Source organism: Paroedura picta, chromosome 6, assembly GCF_049243985.1.
Source record: "Paroedura picta isolate Pp20150507F chromosome 6, Ppicta_v3.0, whole genome shotgun sequence".
NCBI classification, from domain to species: Eukaryota; Metazoa; Chordata; class Lepidosauria; order Squamata; family Gekkonidae; genus Paroedura; species Paroedura picta.
Window position 1 is genome coordinate 101,377,879 of NC_135374.1, and position 17,559 is coordinate 101,395,437.

A 17,559-nucleotide genomic window follows, 5' to 3' on the forward strand; every position below is an offset into this window, starting at 1 on the left:
GCTTCAACCTTCCCCCCCCCCCCCATTTTTGGCTGAACAGCTACTTAATTGTGAAATATCTTGTACAAGAAATCATTGCTTCAATTCTCATTTTTGACAGATTCACAATAACTGGAAATCAGTTACTTTAGGATACTTCTCTGCAGCTGCTAGTGGACAATTCTTCCTCCCAACTATGTGAACCGCTGCAACAGTTGATTCTGCATAATGCACATTGTCTTCATTAAGCCAAAATATTCTGTTAACGATCTGCAGACCATAAATTCTTCATTGGATGCTCAAGGAAGTTATGAATGATTATAATAAATGTCCGATTTGTTCAGTCGGCTGGCCAGCAACAGAGGAAACTGTTTCAGGGCATGGTATCTGGATTTGTATGAACAATAAATTGAGAAGATCGCTCTGGGGACTTCCCTTGGAAGCATTAATTTTGACCATGCTCCCGAAATAACTAGCTTAAGAGCGCAAATGGATTGTTCCTCATGTCACCAGATGATAACAAACTGGATGAATGGACTGGAAATGGGTGTTCCTCAGGCCAAGCCAAAACTGAACTGCCATGTAGGCATTATTATTATTGCAAAACTTGGAATTGTTCATTGTATCTGTTTTGCTGGCAACTTCACATGAACCACAACCGTCCATAAAGAACCAAATTAGACATGGCTGAATTTGCTTTGTGTTTCTTATTTTGTAACCCCACTGGGTCATGGGCAGCTAGAAATGGAGGTGGCTGGCAATATGGCTTTAGGTCCATTGATGTGGAAATGTCAATTGCAGCTGCAGGGGACACCGATATGGGAAGAGGAGATGTAGCAGTTCTGATGGGACCTGGTGGGAAAGCAGGGCCTGGCCATGCATGAGTTTTGCCATGAGATGGGCCAGGCCAGGATGTCAGGGCCAGCTTGATTAGGACTGGCAGATGGCATGTTCGGCCTGTTTTCGGTCCTTTCCTGGAGCCACCTGATTACTCTTGGCTCCCACAGAGAAACCATGTGCTTGGTAATTCAGATTGTGCTCTCTGTTAGGGAGAAGGGTTATTTGTTTGTGTTTGTTTTTTATTGTACATGGTTTTGTGTTTGGGATTATTTTGCTTGTCTTGAGCGCTTAAGCCAAAAATGTGTTATATATTATATGCTTGCAATTAAGATAATAATAAAAATATAATAATAACAATAATAACCAGTGTTCAATAACATAACAATGAAACTGTGGCCGTATTTCTGCCAAACAGATTGAGTCTGTGTCCACTGTATGCCCGGATTATGTTCCCCTGCCATGCAATAGATTTTGTGCAGTTTAGTTTCTGCTACTGTGCAAGATCTTGTGAAATTCCCTACATTTTTCTAACTAGGAAATCGCTAAATATTTCATGCAGCAGAAAATAACCCAGGACCCTCTCTTTTTTACTTAGCACACAAGGTCAGCATGATGATATGTTTTTATGCTTCCGCTCAAACAAGGACTCCAGCACATGCGGAAATCTGCTAGTGAATCCAAACCAGGGATCTCAGCACAATGTGAGATCAAAGCTCAAAGGGAGCTACCAAGAAAGCCTATTGAAGGGGGATAGGGAGAGCAGGAAAAGAAGTCAAACAATTTCTGGGGATAGCATTTGTTGATCTGCAGCAGTACAGCTAGATTCTGTTGGCAAACCATCTTGGGAAACTCTGCCTTAGAGGGTGTAATTCAGGCTTTCTTAAACCAGGGTTTCATGAAACCCCAGGGTTTCTTGAAAGCACTTGAAGGCCCCATCCAGGGGTGAAACTGACTGCTATCCATGGAAAGACTCTGGCCTGAGCTGAAATAATCTAGCCTGACATGACATCAGGCAAGGGGAACTAACAAACTAAGGTTGTAATTCTGCGTGGGAAGAGCAGGAAGAGTGGATCAGCATTACTCGAGCTGCTATTGACAAAGCAGGGGAGTGAACAGACAGGAGATGTGTGGGTAAGGCGCACTCATGGGATGCACACGTAAGGTACGTCCTGGAGATGTGGGACTGGTGGGGGAGGGCATTGTGGGCAGAGGCACTTGTAAGGCGCCATGTGCTCGGCCTGGCCTCCTTTTGTGAGCAACGCCAGCAGAACAGCAACCCATCCACCCACCCTATAAAATTTTGTTGGTTATTTCAAGCTGGCCGGTTGTGTGTTAGGCTACAGTTAGTGCTGCTGTTAGGGTTTTGAATGTTGTTAAAATATTTTTTTTGTCACAGCTTGTGAGGTAGCAGGGGGAGGAGCTCGCTTTCAAAGGAAGTTCATCCTGTGCAGTGAATTCCGAGGTGTAGGGGGCTTCCCTAAGAGGCTATGGACCTGCAAGCAAGTGCCAACCCAGCTGGGAAGGCAGGGGCTCGCAGGGCCAGGTGTCCTGGGATGGGACCAGAGGAGTCTGTGTCCCCTTTGCCATCCCAGGTAGAAACCTCCCTGGTTAGGGAATCCAGCAGCAAGGAGACCTGCATTCCTGATTCGAACCAGGGCAGGCTCCATGGTGGCCTCTAGAGGTGAAGGGTGGATGTAGTTGGCCGAATACCATAGGCTCCTATCCCCTGCCATGCCAACACTCCCAAAATAGTTAAAATAAAGCTGTGACCTTGATTTGCCAACTAAAGGATGCGTGTGTATTGTATGTGAGCCAACTGCCCACCTGCAACTCTAGTCCACCCCTCACTAGGCAATAAAATCCCCTGCCTCTTTTCCAGTTGAAAGGCTGAGGAAATACCAACATGCTATAGCAAGACGGTAACATAAGAATGTTAGGTGAGATCAGTAACCACCCCCTCCCAGTTTTATTTCCTATGTGATCTTACAGCAGTGATTCTCAACGTTCCTAATGCTGTGACCCTTTAATACAGTTTCTGTTGTGGAGACCCCTAACCATAAAATTATGCAAGGGTTCTTTCACAGAAATTAAACCATAACTGACCAATGGCGTGAAGATCCATTGTTCATGATTGCATATAAATTGTTTTTTTTTTCTGGGTTTTCTCAGTTCAGTTCTGACAATTTTGCTCTTTTCCCCTGCTCCAGACAGGTGAATGCTCTATCTTGATCTACCGCGCAAGGCTGCTGTGGGGATGGTCCCCCCCCCCCGGCCAAGCCGCTTGCCCTGCCATGACCCCTGTGAAAGGGTCATTCGACTCCCAGGTTGAGAACCACTGTCTTACAGACTTGCACCCACTACTGGACAAAATGGCTGGTTTTCATGCTGCTACAACAATAGTATGAGAGACAAAGTGGACAATTACTAGTAAAATATGGTTGTTGTTGGTTTTTTTGCTCAGACCACAACTGATGAAAGCTGTTTAGCAGAAATGATAGTTTTGTGCATCACTACAAGGAAAATAACATTAAGAAAAAGGCAGCAAGCATGTTTGTTCTTGATTCCTAAAACTGTCCTGTTTCAGACACAGTTTTTTCTCTATCGTGTTAGTGCTTTTCTGGGTGGTTGATATGGCATTGCACCCTGCTAAAGACCCCTCCCTCTTCCTCAAACCTCACTGAGTTCAGGGTCCACCCCCTGACAAATCACCAGGAATTTCCCAACTGGGAATCAGCTACCAATATTCAGTAATTTTACGCCAATAAAGGCTTTTTGTATCTTCAGTAATCTAATTGTTTTAGTCACATGGATTAAAAGGGATGCATCTACTAGGGGGAAAAACACTATAGAAAATATATGCCATACAAGAATTCACGTTCGTGAACCCAGTGAACATGGGCAACTTATGAGGAAGATGATATTGACAACCTACAATTGATGAATATCCCTTTAACAGCTGTCCTTGCCGTCAGGGACAGAATCCCTCTCTTGAGTGAGTTCTAAAGACTTTAAGATCTCAGATTAATGGATCATGATTTTCGTTGTGACAGGGAGACACAAATATTTCTGTTGTTACGAACCGTAGATGTTGAATGAAGGACATGGCACAAGAATAGTCTTGTTTGTGCACATTCCTCAAGCTCTCTTGAAATTCAACAGTGATCACAGTGGAAATGAGATTCGGGTGGGTAGCCATGTTGGTCTGAAGCAGCAGAACAAAGTTTGAGTCCAGTGGCTCCTTGAAGATCAAGAAAAGACATAAGCATTTATGTGCAGGTGCACTTCATCAGAGATTCAGATTCTGCATCTAGTGACGTATGCTTGCACATGACAGCTTATACATTGAATAAAACTCGATTGGTCTTAAAGGTGCTACTGGACACAAATTTCATTCCACAGTAGAAATATGTATGAGTGTCTCTTTTTAAAACAAGGATACTAATAAGACTGCTTATGTTGTTCTTTGGACCTCTCTGTTCAAATACCTATCCATATTAGCAATCTACTTGTATGTTAGAGGAATTGCAAATGGAAGCAACTGGGCCTTCTCTATCAGGACTCATGGGGTGGTGCCCCACCAACTCAAGTTGGCTCAGCTCCCCCCCCCCTACTGTCCTCACCAGGCAGTCCAAGGAGTGGCAAGCTTGCAGCTAACTGAGTCTGTATCCTACCTTTGTTTTGCTGGTAAAGTTTAAATGCGCAAAGGAGATCAGTACCAGCTGCTTAAAGAATAAAGTAATTTTATATTTATTTATGTAATCTTGGAGAAAATGGAGTCAGCTTTTTTCTGAGTAGTGGTTCTGTTTGGTATCAGCCTCCCTGGCTCCCATCTCCCCCTCTACACACACACACCGCCTTCGAGGCGTGGTTATCTGTAGTACTATCGGAAATATGGCACTAAAGAGAATACCCACATATTCTTGAACAAATGAGATGGCCGCCCATGTTGGGAAAATGAATTGGCTTCTGTGAAAGAGCTTTTGTTTTTCAGTGGGGGGGAAAAATTGAAACATTATGAAAGTCTGTCTGTCTGTCTCTCTCTCAGTTCTAGCTATTAATACTAATGAATGAAGATTGTAAATGTGATTAATAAAAATCGACACAGTAATGGATAGGGCAAAAGGGTCATGTTTCAGCATGTTATTACGGTCCTCAATAATTGCAGAGGCTTATCTGGTTTCACATATTTATGACTTCAATCTAGAGCAAAGAGAAGCAACGGTGAGCTTTCTTGCCGCATACAGCTCTACAAATAATCATCGATGTATACTACCAGCAACATTATCATGAAATAACTGATTGAGTGTACTTAAGGCTCTGTTCACAAGAATATTTTAAAGAATGCTAGAGGAATGAAGATCTCAATGTCAACTTTAAATTATTCACTTCCGGGAGACCGTTTTGATGCAGAGAGAGATGTTATGGGAAAACTGTGCATCTGAATTTCCTCAGGAGGTAGTGGTATAGGCAAAAAAAAAGAAAGCACACACACAAAAAGATTGATGCTTGATGAAATTCTTTTCATTTGTTCCTCTAGTGATCCAATAAGAAACCAAATGCATTGCCACTGGTGACTTTGGGGATACATTTTCACTAGAGACCCATGTGCTTATCCCTCATCATGAAGTCATAAATCCAAGTTCTGTATTCTACATAATATTTGCAAAGGCAAGCCAGTATCAGAGCTTCATACTGCATTACAAACTGCCTTTTAAAAACTAGAGGGACTTCCAAAGTTTACAATGGCAGTGTCAGTATATGGCAGTCAAGTATTGATCATACAGCCACTGCTATAAATGTATGTCAATGCAATGGATTCCAGGGGCATGTCCAGGCATGTAAGGGGCACGTCCAGGCATGTCTCTAGTTGTCAGCCTGAGTCTCCATAGGAATGCATTGGGATGATGCAATAAGGTGTTGCACCTGTGGCTAATTACCTGAGTGAGTCAGCACTGTTGTGATTGGCTGTTAAACTGTATATATGAAATATGCACTGTGTTATTCTGTCTGCCTTCTTCATTGAGAGCTAAGCAGGACATTCTGAAACTCCGCTGAATGTATTGCTGGATGCTGGATGTAAATAAATCACTGTAAATAATTTGCAACAACTTGGCTGTGTTGGTGAGTGATCTCTTCTCTGCTGGTGGTTGGACCTCTGTCCAAGTAAACAGCGCAAACTCGCAACAGGGTTATGGGCCCAGCACGCTGCGCTAGCGACCGGAGGCGCCACCACTGAGGCTGGAAGAGAACTCAGTTGCCTGGAGTTGGACGAAGGTCTGTGGCTACCGAGAGTGAGTTGGAGGACGTGCAGAACGCAGGGAAGTCCAGTGAGTCTGAGGATAGCACAGCGGACCAGGCAAGCAGCAGCGGCTCTCAGGAAAAGGCCGAGGAGGTGAGCATAGAGGGAGTCCAGGCGTCTTGGCTAGACGACAGCATGGCATACGCGGTGAATGCGCAGCTGGTGGATAAGCTCACCTCAACAAACTATAGTGTGTGGGCACTCCGGATGGAGCACTATCTCACACGAGAGGCTCTGTGGGAGTGTGTGTCAGCTCCTCCAGCAGCCCCCACACCAGAAGACGTCAACAAGGACCGGAAAGCCCTGGCGAATATCGTCCTAAGTGTTGCAGATGACCAGCTGATCTTCGTGACTGGCTGTACGACGGCGAAGGCAGCATGGGACAGCTTGCAGTCGGTATATGTGAGGAGAACGGCAGGGTCCAAGATAGCAACAACAAGGAGGATGTACCGTCTCCGGTTATCTAAGGGAGAGTCGGTGAGAAATCACATCAACACATTGACAGCCTGTTTTCAGCAGCTAGAGAAACAAGGCAAGACGCTCCCAGACGAAGATAAAGTTTACATTCTTCTCTCTTCGTTAAGTGATGACTATAACGTGCTTATCACTTCCTTGGAAAGTCTCGACGCAGACAAGCTGACTCTTGTTTATGTGACGGGTCGTTTGCTCGAGGAACAAGCACGGCAGGACGAGTTAAGAACGGTTTCCCCTGGTGCCGGAGGTGTTAAAAGCGAGCAGCAAAGAATCAGCGGCTGCGACAGCGTTCCAGAGTTTAGCTCTGGGAGAAAACAACGGCAGAGCCAGGAACAATGTGTTTACAAGGTCCGACGTTGTTATGGTTGTGGCTCTAAGGAACATTTAAAAGCGAATTGCCCGAACAATAGCAAAAAGGCTAAGGGTAAGGATTGTTTGAAGAGGCAGGGAGCATCTTTGGTGGTAACTGGGGGGGGTGGTGTTGCTGGGATTTGGTTACTTGATTCAGGCGCCAGCCAGCATTTCTGTGCAGACAAAAAGCTCTTGAAGTCTGTACAGCCTTCCACTCTCAAACATGTAAACTTAGCGGACGGCAGCAGTTCTATAGTCAGCTGCCAGGGTAGTGTAGAATTTTCTGCCCTGGGGTGTGTGTTTGATCACGTTATGCATGTACCCTCGCTTGAAAATAACCTTCTTAGTGTATCCTCATTGGCTAAGCAGGGTTTCACTGTTCAGTTCTTTGGGGACAGGTGTACCATAAGCAAGGGTGATCAAACTCTGGTGCAAGGAGAGATGCATAATGATGTTTACAGGATTGTAAATGAGTCTGCTAAAGCACAAGCGGTCCTGAACAAAAATCCCCATGAGAAATGTATCCACCTTCTTCATAGGCGCCTAGGCCACGCCAGTTTCAATGTCATAAACAAAACACTGGCTATGTTAGGCAGGGATGAAGTGCAAAAATTTGATGCGTTTTTAGACTGTGACATCTGTAAACAAACCAAATCCAAAGCGTTCCCTGTAGCCAAAAAGAGCTCTAGAATTACTATGAGAGCCTTGGAACTGGTGCACTGTGATGTTATCGGCCCTTATCAGCCTAGTTTAGCAAAAAAACGTTTCGCGGTCATTTACACAGATGACTATAGCAGATTCAGCTGGGTGTATATATTGAAACATAAATCCGAGGTGTTTCAGACCACCAAATATTGGCTTAAAAGGGTTGAAAAGCAACTGGGTTTGGAAATGGCTGCATTCCAAACAGACATGGGAGGTGAATTTATGTCACTAGAGTTCACAAAGTGGCTTAAGGTCAAAGGCATAGAGCATAGGGTGGCTAATGTGGCAACCCCACAAGAAAACGGGCTGGCTGAGAGACGTGGGGCAGTCCTACAAACCATGATGTTATCAATGATAAAAGACTCAGGGTTAAACATGGGGTATTGGGCTGAAGCATTAAAAAATGCATGCTATGTGGTAAACCGTCTATGGACGAGCAGTATACAAAATATACCGTACAGGGTTTTATACTCCAAAAACCCAGACCTAGACCATCTGCGGGTGTTTGGCACTAAAGCCTGGGTAAATGTACCACTAACAAAACGTAGAAAAGGGAAGGACAGAGCTCAGAAGCTAACCTTTCTGGGTTATCAAAACAGTATGAAAAGCTATCGGTTTCTAAACCAAAATAATTCCTTGAGCTTCAGTCGCTCAGCTGGTTTTTGTGAGAGTGAGGGCTGGCCAAGGATACATGCAAATGATTTCCCTGGTAAGGTATCTCTCCCACTAACAGATGGCTCTGAAGGCCAAACGGAAATTAAGCAAGAGGCTACTCCCTCGTCTCATGCTGACAGGCAAGATTCTGCTCAAGCAGAAGGAGGTGAAAGAGTGATTCCTAGGGTGTCAGAGCGTACCACAAAAGGAAAACCACCTCAGAGGTACGGTTATATCAATAACGTCTATGCTGAACCGGAGAATTATGAAGCAGTCATGTCTCTGGACAAGTCTGAGAGAGAGGCCTGGGTTCAGGCAATGGAGACTGAGTACAAATCTTTAATAGAAAATGTTTACTTCTATGTGTTTGCCAGCAGGGGAAAAGGTGATATCTTGCAGATGGATTTACAAGCTCAAACGGTTAGCAGACGGCACAATCCTAAGAAAAGCCCGTCTGGTCGCTCGTGGTTTTAGTCAATGTAAACACTTAGACTATGACCAGACATTTGCCAGCACATTACGTGCAGAAACGCTAAGAGTGGCATTGCTAAAGGCAAGCCAAAATCGAATGAGAATACATCATGCAGATTTTGTTACTGCTTACTTGAATGCAAGGGTAACAGAAAACTTATTTATGACCCAGATCCCTGGTTTTGAAGGGGAAGACAAACACAAGGTCTTAAAAATAAACAAGGCATTGTATGGACTTCATCAATCAGCATTTTTATGGAGAAAATGTCTTGATGAGGCACTACTCAGTGTGGGTTTCAAACAATGTATAGGTGACGTATGCATGTATAAAATACAATTGTTTGGGTCTAATTGTTATTTGCTGTGTTTCGTGGATGATTTAGCATTTCTGTACAACACAGAGCAACAAGTTGATTGGTTTGTGAAAACAACAGAACAACTGTTTAAGGTCAAGCATCTGGGCAATGTGGAGCATTACCTAGGTGTTGACATATCCCAGGATGGCCAGGGTGGCTATGAAATGTTCCAAGGGAAGAAAATACTAAAGTTACTGGAGAGGTTTAACATGTTGGAAGCGAAAGCTGTAAATTCTCCAATAACCACTAGCTATCTAAAAGACCCAGAGGGTGCGATGTTGGAAGATGTGACAACCTTCCAATCGCTCGTGGGCTCTTTGCTATATATAGCTACTTGGTGTAGGCCAGATATATACTATGCCACTCATTTGTTGTGTCAGCGATGTTCCTGTCCAACAATGAGAGACTGGGTGGCAGCAAAACGCATACTTAGATATCTTAAAGGTACGGTACACCTTAAGCTATCTCTAAGTGTGGATAATAAACCAAGGGTGTGGGCGTTTAGTGATGCAAGTTGGGGTGACCTCAATGGAAAATCCACATCAGGGATTGCAATTTATGTGTCTGGTGCTCTAATAATTTGGAAAGCATTGAAACAATCACACGTGGCCACAAGTACATGTGAGGCTGAATTCTCTGCTTTAAGTGAATTGTGCTTACAGGTTGAATGGTTAAATCAAGTCTTAATAGATTTTGACATTAATGCACCATTGCCAATAAAGGTGTATTGTGACAGTACGGCAGCAACCCAGCTGGCTGTTGACAAAGGGATAAAATCCCGCAGTAAACATATAACCATTCGTTACCAGAATGTAAGAGAAGCTGTAAAGAAGAACTTAGTAACATTGGAACATTGCAAATCGGAAAACAATGTAGCGGATATCTTTACGAAGGCGCTAAGTGTGGATAGATTTATCCAACTGTGCAAAGCCTTGCGCATGGTGGCTGAAGGGGAAAGTGACACATCCAGGAGTGATCAATACATGCCTGAGGAGGTGTGTCAGTATATGGCAGTCAAGTATTGATCATACAGCCACTGCTATAAATGTATGTCAATGCAATGGATTCCAGGGGCATGTCCAGGCATGTAAGGGGCACGTCCAGGCATGTCTCTAGTTGTCAGCCTGAGTCTCCATAGGAATGCATTGGGATGATGCAATAAGGTGTTGCACCTGTGGCTAATTACCTGAGTGAGTCAGCACTGTTGTGATTGGCTGTTAAACTGTATATATGAAATATGCACTGTGTTATTCTGTCTGCCTTCTTCATTGAGAGCTAAGCAGGACATTCTGAAACTCCGCTGAATGTATTGCTGGATGCTGGATGTAAATAAATCACTGTAAATAATTTGCAACAACTTGGCTGTGTTGGTGAGTGATCTCTTCTCTGCTGGTGGTTGGACCTCTGTCCAAGTAAACAGCGCAAACTCGCAACAGGCAGGTGAGGAGGACCTTCTATTGTGAACAGGAATGAATCCCTCTTTGAGCCATACATGCCCCTTCCTTGGTAAGACACTTTGTTTTCCTCCTTGAGAAACTGGAATCTCTAATGAACATGAATCAGATTTGAAAGCTACATGACAGTTAATACTTTTGTTAATCACTTTTCTTGGTAAGAGATTGTACATTGGGAATAATATCATTTCATTTTGATGAGAAGAATATCCAGTTCCAACATGATAAATGAGCCAAGAAATTGTTCATCAGTAATTTTAGGATTGCTGTATTGTTTCTCATTCCCATACTTTAGATTTAAAACTAAATGTTGGGATTAGATGGTTTGGGGTACCTTAATGCAAAGTGTTTTGTACAGCTGAGCTAACAATTCTTATATACTGGTCCCTCTGATCGTCTAGTATCTTGCGCTTTTCATGGAAAAGGTAGTTCATGACAGTTCACAAAATTCCCTGCGTGAATTAAAGTTCACAGAGAACAATACTGGTCAATACAGGATAGCTAGGCATTGCTTAGAATAGGTTCATATAAACAATTCCCCTTCCCTCCCATCTGCACATTGTGCATGCCAAAACAATTTCCCACAGAACACAGTTCCTTATCTTCTAAGTAAACCAGAACAGAAAGTTGACATGCTGGTGCCAATGAGCTGGTACAGCCATTTGGCCTTCAGACAAAACAGACAAGTGGATACCGATAACACTACAAAGTAACAGAACAACCTGGGAACAAAAGATGGGGGGCAGGGTGGCTACCAGTCACTGGAAAACCAAAGTAAGGATCCTTGGAAGAAACAGCTACGTAGCCCAGGGAGGGAGGCCACAGGACATGCTCATGGAGGCATGTTTACCAAAATAGGATCTATTTTCCCTTCTACTGGGAAACTTCTGGGTTCTTGTTTGAGATTCAGCCTGGGAGGGCGGGATTTGGTAATAGCGGGGACCTCAGCAGGGTATAATGCCATAGAATCCAACTTCCAAATCAGTCATTTCCTCCAGGGGAACTGATTCCTGTTTTCTGGAGATCAATTGTATTTCTAGGAGAGTTCCAGTCCCCACCTTGAGTCTGGCAACCCAAGTTATCACTTGAACATGCTCTGACTTGCAACCACTCCAAAGAGGAACAGTGGGGCATATGGTTGTGACAGGTAAATAAAACAGTGAAATTATTCCTGGAAGGAAGAAACCATGTAAGAAATACCATCTGTCATTTGACAATTTTAAATGACAAAACTTCAGGTAGAAAAAAGTGGCATATAAGATTCTTAAGTTTGGTGGTTTGTAGAAGGTCCATGTGGCTTAGCTGCTATTTTAATGTTAGACTTCTGGAGACTGCCAAAATGGTTCACCCCAAACTTTGTTCAATAAAGCATCAAAGAAGAAAAAGAGTTGGTTTTTATACTCCACTCTTCACTACTTGAAGGAGACTCAAAGTGACTTACAATCACAATCCCTTCCTCTCCCCACAACAGAGACCCTGTGAGAGAGGTGAAGCTGAGAGAGCTCTGAAAGTACTGCTCTGGTAGAACAGATCTAATAGAACTTTGATTAGGCTAAGGTCAGCTAGCTGGCTGTATGTAGAGGAGTGGGGAATTATACCCGACTCTCCAGATTAGAAGTTGCCATGCTTAACCACTGTATGAAGCTGGAAGGAAAAATGTTTTCAAATCTTTAGGCTTTCCATTCCAGAGACTTTCTCTCTTTACATGTCATATCAATTTCATTCTGTACAGATGATAACTCCCTTTATGTTTTTCATGCCACACTGATTTATTTTTCTTTTCTTTTCTTTTGGCCCAGGGGATGCTGTCATTTGCCTTGTCTCCAATCCCCACTTTCAAGTTAATACCACCAGAGAACTAAACTTTACCCAGATCCTCTAAGTCAGGGGTCATCAACCTGTGGTCCTCCGGATGTCAATGGACTACAATTCCCATGAGCCCCTGCCAGCAAACACTGGCAGGGGCTCATGGGAATTGTAGTCCATGAACATCTGGAGGACCACAGGTTGACTACCCCTGCTTTAAAACATTCCCTTCATTATTTAATTTTTAAACTCAGAGATCCAATCTTAGTAAAAATCTCACATCACTAGACTCATGCCAGCTGTAAAAAAAAAATACGAAGAAAAAAAAAACCCCAAATCGAAAATGGAACTTGTACACTAATAAATGGGGAACAATGGTGCACAGTGGGCAAGATGAGGTTGCTTTAGGTGGGGGGGTTGACCATTGAGGTGCAGAAAAATGGTATGTGTGGTAAATACAAGGGAATCTGTATGCTTTTGAATTACCATTGCCTTGGAAGCAAAACAAGGGGAAACTTGGTCCAAACACACTCTTAGAAGACCTGAGGAAGCAGCAACCAGAAAGCAAACTGAGTGCTGAACGGAGGGAAATCAATGCAGAACAATGAAGGAAACCCCACAGACATGCATGGTGAAGGCGAGGGAAAACGCAATAGGCCTTAGACATTAAGAGCAAGCAGATTTGTGAATGTTTCAGAAGTTCAGTTTGCCAATCTATCCTCAGAGGATAATGAACACAGATTATTAGGGACCGCAGGATAAAATATAACAACTTTCACTTGCTGAGAAGAAAAAAAAAGCCACAGAACTGAGAAGCTAGTTTGCCATAACCACTCATCTGAGTAGCCTTTTAAGATCTTGTCTGCAAAGAAAAGGTCAGACTTTAAGTAACATATTGCAGACTGGTTAAATGACCCAGCTATGACTCTGTCCTTTGTTTTGTTTTTCCTTTCTGACTGATATTGTAGATTGATGCTTTGATTCTTTCTGTGTTCTCAGTCCCTACTGCTGCTGTTAGCAGCATTAAAGGTAAAGGTAAAGGTAAAGGTATCCCCTGTGCAAGCACCGAGTCATGTCTGACCCTTGGGGTGACGCCCTCTAGCGTTTTCTTGGCAGACCCAATACGGGGTGGTTTGCCAGTGCCTTCCCCAGTCATTACCGTTTACCCCCCAGCAAGCTGGGTACACATTTTACCGACCTCGGAAGGATGGAAGGCTGAGTCAACCTCGAGCCGGCTGCTGGGATTGAACTCCCAACCTCATGGGCAGACAGATTCAGACAGCATATCGCTGCCTTACCACTCTGTGCCACAAGAGGCTCGCTACGTTAGCATTACCATAGTTAATTGCATTTGGTAACAAATGGCTGTTCCAAATCCGTTTGATAGCTCAGAAGGCATGAAAACTCCCAATACAAATATCAGCGGCAATGATAGAGGTAGGTGCAAACAAATAGCATGAACCAGCAGAATCAAAGAACTACAGGGTTAGTGGCGATTGTCCTAGGATATAACATGATACTCGAAATAGGTGGCAAATCAGAGATACACAAATGGACTCACGGTCAGACATATATCGGGAAAACTTACCTTGAAAGTGGTTATTAACTCAGTGATGTAAGGAAGCACTGAACAGACAGAGAAAGAGCTTCCGGTTTCCCTTCCATCCCAAAGTTTCCGGGGAAAGCATGAGAGGGGAATTACTTGTCACTTTTTTCTGGCTCCACATGTGCTTCCTAGGATCAGGTGAATGAGTGCTTTATGACATATGTATTTTTGGAATATGCAAGACATATAGTGTGCGTGGTTCAAAAATATGTGGAAAATATCCCAGAGGGGGCATTGGAGGAGACATGTATTTAGCATAGTTAGAAAAGGAACTTCCTGCCTTTTTTCAGATATATCCTCCAGTGTCCTGATTGGCTCATTTGGAGACTTCCTGCTCTTTTGAGCACACTTCCTCTCTGTTTGCCTCCACAACAGGCAGAACAAATGCAGAACAGTTAGACAGCTAGTCAGGATCCTGTGTTGAGCAGGGGGTTGGACTAGATGGCCTGTATGGCCCCTTCCAACTCTATGATTCTAGGACTCTCTCCTTTTTCTATACAAAGTTGCATTTCACTTCCTAATAAAACAGTTTTATATTTTAAGCAGCGTAGTGCTTTGCTCCTCTTTGCAAAGTTAAATTTTACCAGCTTGGTGTACTGGTTAGGAGCATGGACTTCTAATCTGGACAGCCAGATTTGATTCCCTACTACTCCACATGCAGCCAGCTGGGTGACCTTGGGCTCGCCACAGCACTGATAAAGCTGTACAGAGTGAGCAATAGTATCAGGTCTCTGTCAGCCTCACCTCCCTCACAGGCTGTCTGTTGTGGGGAGAGGAAAGGAAAGGCAATAATGAGCTGCTTTGAGGCATATAAGAAACAATTCTTCTTCTCTTCATGTCTGACTGTGGATCTTGCCATGCAACTGTGACTCTGCATATGTTGGGTGTGTCATATAGCTTGACTCCTAGATAGCCTCCTCCCATCCCTTCCATTCTGATAACCTTTGCCAGAACTGAGCTACCAGAACAAATCAAGAGCTTCCAAGAGTCAATCAATTAATTCATATAAATAATGCAATCTCTGTAAGTGTATTTACTGGTCTGCCTGTAAACTTCAGCTTAGTTTCAACTCAGAATGGGTGAAAATGACTGATCTTATCTATGGAACTCTTTTTCCTGTGAAATGGTTAGAAAACCTCCCTTCCAAGGAGAGACAGATTGGTTAAAAGCAGTGGTCTCTAATCTGTGTTATCAGGTTTGATTACACACTCCTCCAAATGCAGTCAACTGTGTGATCTTGGGCCAGTCACATTTCCTCTCAGACCTCTTTCATCCTCATCTACCTCACAGGGTATCTGTTGTGGGGAGAGGAGGAGTAAGGGATTGTAAAACACTTAGATCATTTATGCACTGGAGGTTTCATGTTGGGCTGCAGGCTGGAGTTTTAGTTGTGGCAGGTTGCCCCACCTCTTCCTGCACCAACATGGGGGAGCATTTGGCCTGGTGCAACTCATCCACCCCCAATCTGTGCTGCTGACAGGGGGGTGGAGAAGTGAAGTTCCCAGTGCATAAATGGTCTTAGAGACTCCTTTCGGTAATAAAAAGAAGAAGAAGAGTTTGTTCTTATATGCCGCTTTTCCCTACCCGAAGGAGGCTCAAAGCGGCTTACAGTCGCCTTCCCATTCCTCTCCCCACAACAGACACCCTGTGGGGTGGGTGAGGCTGAGAGAGCCCTGATATCACTGCTCGGTCAGAACAGTTTTATCAGTGCCGTGGCGAGCCCAAGGTCACCCAGCTGGCTGCATGTGGGGGAGCGCAGAATCGAACCTGGCATCCCAGATTAGAAGTCTGCACTCCTAACCACTACACCAAACTGGGTACAAAAACCCTACTCTTCTTCATTTCTCCATTTCATTTCTTCATTTTGCCTTTCCTCTCTTCCATTTTATTTAATAGGTTTAGGAAGTTCAATGTAAATAAAATAAAATAAAATAAAATTATTTTGATTGTGTGGATCACAACAAATTGTGAGAAGCTCTGCAAAATCTGGGGGCGATAGTGCATTTGATCATACTGATTGCAGTCACTCTACACAAACCAAGAAGCCATTGTATGCACATCATTTGATGACACTCACTGATTCAAAATAGAGAAAGAAATGTGCCTGCTTCCTGGTTAACTTGTATGCTGACATCATTATCAGAGAGATTGAACTCAAAGAATCAGACATTGGAATAAAGATTGGAGGAAGGACTATAAATAATCTGGGTATGCTGCCCTCCTGTCAGAAAGTAAGGAAGGCCTAGAACAGCTGAACACAAAGGTCAATGTAGTAATAAATTTGGCTTTTTCTTAGATACTAAAAAGGCAAAAATAATGACCACTGAAAAAAAACAGAGATGTCACAATAACAATTGACAATGAAGAGGTCGAATGCGTTCAAGAATTAATTTTTCTTAGATCACAAATTGATGTGACTGGCGATTGCAGTATGGAAATAAAACATCAAATTGCTCTGAGTCATTCAGCAACGATAAGCTTGAACTGAACACGGAAAAGCAAGGACATAAGCTTGACTACCAAATGTAGGTTAGTTATGGCTATCATATTCCCAATAGCCACTTATCGCTGAGAAATTTGGATGATGAAAGAATTGGACAAAAGAAGAATCGATTCATTTGAACTCTGGTGTTGGAGAAGATTTCTGCGGGTTCCACAGACAGCAAAAGTCACAAACAAGGAAATACTACAGTGCATAAAGTCTGATATAGCATTGGTAGACAAAATTATGACACTCTGACTCACTTTGGCCATATCATGTGATCCAACTCAACAGAGAAAGCAATTATGTTAGGATTAGTTGGTGGGAAAAAGAAACCAGGTTGACAATGGTGATTGGACACAATTGGGATGGCCAGAACATTGCATGGCTGAGGATCGAGGATCATGGTGAAAGCTGTGCCATGGGATCGCCAAGAGTCTGAAACGACTGATTGTCTGACAACAACAATATTGGCGGATAGCATTGTGTAGTAACTCTTTGGTCTATAACTCTTTAATCTGTCTAAGGAAGAGTGCTTGCACTCGAAAGCTCCCGCCCTGAATAAATCTTTGTTGGTCTTAAAGGTGCTACAGGACTCTGATTTTATTGTTCCACATTTCTGTGTTGCCTTGGAATTGCGCCGCCCTACTCCACTTTGTATGTTTCATCGTTGCTTAAACCATTCCGCTGGAATACTTTCCCTGTTGTCTTTATTCCCTTGGGCTTGTAATGTTGGAAAAAACTAAATGGTTTATTTAATCTGGTACTCCATCCTTGTCCACATTTTCTGCCTGAATCCCAGAGCTGGGCATGTTCATGCTTTGAATGTTTAGCATTAGATCAAAATGTAATGGTGGTTTAAAGTTAAAGGGAAGGGATGATTGTTTAGTTGATTAATGCATAATGGACTGTCACTTTCCAATGGGGTGTCACTTTCCAAATGGCCACTGCCTAATAGCCATCCTTCGATGACCAGATTCCATGAGGTGCTACATAGATTTCATTCTCAGTGAAAAACTGTGCTTAAAAACAATTGTGCATTTACTTCTTCAAGGACAGTTCTTGGTTTTATGTATACTATA